The 4,157-nt window shown below is 59.5% G+C and overlaps 4 non-coding genes across 4 annotated transcripts; all 4 read left to right on the top strand.

The window, feature by feature from the left end:
• Nucleotides 1-148: 148 nt before the first annotated feature.
• On the top strand, nt 149-220 carry TRNAP-UGG. The gene has a single exon. It is a non-coding gene; the product is annotated as a tRNA-Pro (tRNA).
• An 805-nt stretch (nt 221-1,025) lies between these two features.
• On the top strand, nt 1,026-1,097 carry TRNAP-AGG. Its single transcript has one exon. It is a non-coding gene; the product is annotated as a tRNA-Pro (tRNA).
• A 429-nt stretch (nt 1,098-1,526) lies between these two features.
• TRNAK-CUU lies at nt 1,527-1,599 on the top strand. Its single transcript has one exon. It is a non-coding gene; the product is annotated as a tRNA-Lys (tRNA).
• Nucleotides 1,600-3,281: 1,682 nt separating this feature from the next.
• On the top strand, nt 3,282-3,354 carry TRNAK-CUU. The gene has a single exon. It is a non-coding gene; the product is annotated as a tRNA-Lys (tRNA).
• The last annotated feature ends 803 nt before the right edge of the window (nt 3,355-4,157 follow it).

The following is a 4,157-nucleotide window of genomic DNA, read 5'->3' as shown; positions in this document are numbered from 1 at the left end:
TGAAGCCGGAGTTCGGCTGCGAACCCGCCACCTCACGAACCCACAGAGCGGCTTTCGCAGGTGCGCACACTGACAACTGAGCTACAGCGGCGAGCTTTTCGGGAGTCACCTGCAGAGGGACGGGGGGAGGGGGTGGGAGGTGTGTGTCGGCTCGTTGGTCTAGGGGTATGATTCTCGCTTTGGGTGCGAGAGGTCCCGGGTTCAAATCCCGGACGAGCCCGTCCTTTTTCTTTAAGAGGAGGACTGAAGACCGACTTGGTGGAAGCTTCGGGGAGACGCAAGGCGCGCCTAGAGCCTCTGAGGCCAGGACCACTGCTGTCCGGCCGGATCAGTCGGTAGAACAAAGCGACTCTCACAGTCAAGCCTCGGGGGTTGGGGGCCCCACGTCCGAAGAGCGCTGTCTTGGTTTTGACCTGCGGGGGCGGGAGCGGGGCGCGGGGGCGGGAGCGGGGCGCGGAGCCGGGAGAAGCGCCAACAGCGCGGGAGGCCGAGGCGGAGGCGGTGTCCCCTGGATGCACTCCGCCGGCGTTTGTTGAGCGATCACCGGGCGCCACGTCTTGGGGGTTCGGCCGCCCCCAAAGCGAGCGTCCCAGAGATCGCGGCTCCGGGACCCTCCGCGCCCCAGCCCGCTCTCGAGCGCTCCCCACCTGCCCGCGCGACCCGGAGTCCTTCGCCGGCTTTGTCCAGCGGGTCCCCTGCGCTCGCGGCTGCGAGGAGGCCTGCGAAGTGACCGATGAGCGGCGCGGGGACAGAGGCCGGCCGCCCTTCCCGGTCCGGGGCTCTCTGTCGTCCGAGGGCGGAGGGGAGGCGGCGCGGACCCCGGACTGTCGGAGCGCAGGGGCTTCTGTCCGTTTTGCCGGCCAGGGAGCGCTGGGTTTTTTCCGTGCGCATCATTCCTGGAACCCCGCACTTCCCAGTGGGTCTAAAATTGGGGTCTCCCTTCCGCACCACCTCACTGGCGGCGCCGGTCCAGCTCCAAGACACCAGGGCATCAGAGAGGAGAGCCAAATAGCCTTAGTATGTGCGGCTCGTTGGTCTAGGGGTATGATTCTCGCTTAGGGTGCGAGAGGTCCCGGGTTCAAATCCCGGACGAGCCCTGCTTTTCTTCCCCACTTGCGGGTCTCAGGGCCCATTCTGTGCCTCCCCTTGTCGTCGTTTCAAAATTTTCATTGAGGCCCAGTAGCCAAAGTGTCTCCACGAGTGTCTTAAAAAGCTACTTTTCAGTCCGAGTTCCAGGCACGGAAGACGGAGAGAGGTTCCCTTCTGCATAAGGAGCCGGTGGTCCGCCGCTTGCAGGTCTCTGAACCGTCAGGCCTGGGCCCCACAGTCCCAGGTCAGGAGGCCAGGATATCGGCGTGCAGAGAGGTGATGCGCTCGCTGCTGGCGTTTGCGTCTGGAGCCCAGCCCCGCCTCAAATCCAGTCACCCCATGTTCCCGCTGACCCCGGGACTTGCTCCATCCTGTCATTTGGGGCGGTCCACAGCCGTCAAGTTCTGACACCTGTCCACAGAGGACCCTGTGCAGTCGCCCGGCTAGCTCAGTCGGTAGAGCATGAGACTCTTAATCTCAGGGTCGTGGGTTCGAGCCCCACGCTGGGCGTAGACTTTGCTGCCTATTTGGATTTTTGCCTCACGTGCGTTGGTCTGCTCCCAGCTGTCCATTCCCGATTTAAAACTGCCTTGTTGGAGGCACAGGGTGCAGACACACACAAATTCCTGCTCTCCACTGATGCTCTTGAACTGTGTTGTTGGAGAAGACCCGTAAGACTCCCTTGCACTACCAGGAGATCAAACCAGTCCATCCTTAAGGAAATCAACCCTGAATATTCGTTGGAAGGACTGATGCTGAAGCTCCAGTCCTTTGGCCACCTGATGCCAAGAGCCAACTCGTTGGAAAAGACCCTGATGTTCAGAAAGATTGAAGGCGGGGGAGAAGGGGGAGAAGAGGGTGGCAGAGGATGATGGTTGGATGGCATCATTGAGTCAATGACGGTGAGTTAGAGGGAACTCCTGGAGTTGATGGATGGGGAGGCCTGGCATGCTGACGTCCACGGGGTCACAAAGAGTCAGACACAACTGAGCGGCTGAACAACATTGGAAGCCATGCTGGGTCCTGCCCTCGTCCTTGTCAGCTCCTTGTAGCGGGTGGGTCTCTCTTTCATGGGGGCTTGTAGACTCCTGTTCCTGGAAGGTCAAGAAAGTAAGCAGATCAGGACAAGGCAAGAATCAACACCATTTAAGGCTCACAAGGGTTTTCCTCCTCAGGGAACACCAGTCCCAATTAAAAACAAACAAGCAAAGTGTAAAGACCTGAGCCCGTCCTCCTTCCCCTGGACCAGGGAGCCATGGCTGGAACCGCCTCCCTCTCCTCCTCTAGTTCAGTCACGCTGCTCCGTTGGGGCAGAATTGGATTCAGGTGTCTATTAATTAGAGGAATATAGGATTCTTCCAGAATCTGTTTTGCCCGCCTTTCCTCACTCAGGCCCAGGTATCCCCGATCGGTCCCTAGGTGAGGCCCCTTGCAGACGAGGTGCCCTGGGCGCGGAGTCTCCTGCCTCCATTTGAGGCCAGAACTGAGCAGAGCTGCAGCTGCGGGGTCTCCCCCATCTCCCGCCGCACGAGGAGCAGACAATCCAACCGTCCCTCTGAAACTGGACCGCAGCTACAAACCTGTGACCTGGGGTTCGCAGGTGGGGACACAGACAAGTGAACTATGGCGGCGAGGGTCACCGGAGTCACCTGCGGAAGGAGTGGGTGGAGGCGGGGAAACCCCGGTGTGTGCGGCTCGTTGGTCTAGGGGTATGATTCTCGCTTTGGGTGCAAGAGGTTCCCAGGTTCAAATCCCGGACGAGCCCTGCTATTTCTTCCCCCATTTGGGGGTCTCAGGGCCCACTCTGTACCTCCCCTTGTCGTCGTTTCAAAATTTTCATTGAGGCCCAGTAGCCAAAGTGTCTCCACAAGTGTCTTAAAAAGCTACTTTTCAGTCCGAGTTCCAGGCACGGAAGACGGAGAGAGGTTCCCTTCTGCATAAGGAGCCGGTGGTCCGCCGCTTGCAGGTCTCTGAACCGTCAGGCCTGGGCCCCACAGTCCCAGGTCAGGAGGCCAGGATATCGGCATGCAGAGAGGTGATGCGCTGCTGGCGTTTGCGTCTGGAGCCCAGCCCCGCCTCAAATCCAGTCACCCCATGTTCCCGCTGACCCCGGGACTTGCTCCATCCTGTCATTTGGGGCGGTCCACAGCCGTCAAGTTCCCATACCTGCCCTCAGGGAACTCTGTGCAGTCGCCTGGCTAGCTCAGTCGGTAGAGCATGAGACTCTTAATCTCAGGGTCGTGGGTTCGAGCCCCACGCTGGGCGAGATTTTGCTGCCTATTTGAATTTTTGCCTCACGTGGGTTGGTCTACTCGCAGCTGTCTATTCCCGATTTAAAACTGCCTTGTTGGAGGCACAGGGTGCAGACATACACAGATTCCTGCTCACCTTAGGAAGCCAGCCTGGGTCCTGCCCTCGGAGTTGTCTGCTCTTTGTAGCAGATGGGCCTCTATTCGGGACAGCTATACTCCCATTTCTGGAAGGTCAAGGGAGTAAGCAGGTCAGGACAAAGCAAGAACCAACGCACTTTATGGGTCACAAGGGTTTTCCTCCTTAGGGAACACTGCTGCTGCTGCTGCTAAGTCGCTTCAGTCGTGTCCGACTCTGTGCGACCGCATAGACGGCAGCCCACCAGGACTGGTCCTAATCAAAATACAAAAAAGTGTAAAAACCTGAGCCCCTCCTCCTTACCCTGGACCTGGGAGCCATGGCCAGAAACCGCCTCCCCCTCCTCCTCTCGCTCAGACAACGCTGCTCCGTTGGAGCAGAATTGGATTCAGAAATCTAGGGTTCTTCCAGAATCTGTTTTCCTCAATTCCTCAGGAGGCCCAGGCACCCCCACTCCCCCCCCCCCCCCCCCCCCCCCCCCCCATCGGTTCCCCCGTGAGGCCGACTGCAGGCGAGGTGTTCTGGGCGGCGAGTCTCCTGCCTCCATTTGAGGCCAGAACTGAGCAGAGCTGCAGCTACGGGGTCTTCCTCCAGCTCCCGCCGCAAGAGGAGCAGATAATCTAACCGTCCGTTTGAAGCCGGAGTTCGGCTGCGAACCCGCCACCTCACGAACCCACAGA

This window comes from Oryx dammah, unplaced genomic scaffold, assembly GCF_014754425.2.
Source record: "Oryx dammah isolate SB20612 unplaced genomic scaffold, SCBI_Odam_1.1 HiC_scaffold_3312, whole genome shotgun sequence".
Taxonomy (NCBI): Eukaryota; Metazoa; Chordata; class Mammalia; order Artiodactyla; family Bovidae; genus Oryx; species Oryx dammah.
The sequence above is the reverse complement of the archived record's forward strand: the minus strand, read 5'-3'. Positions and strand labels throughout refer to the sequence as shown.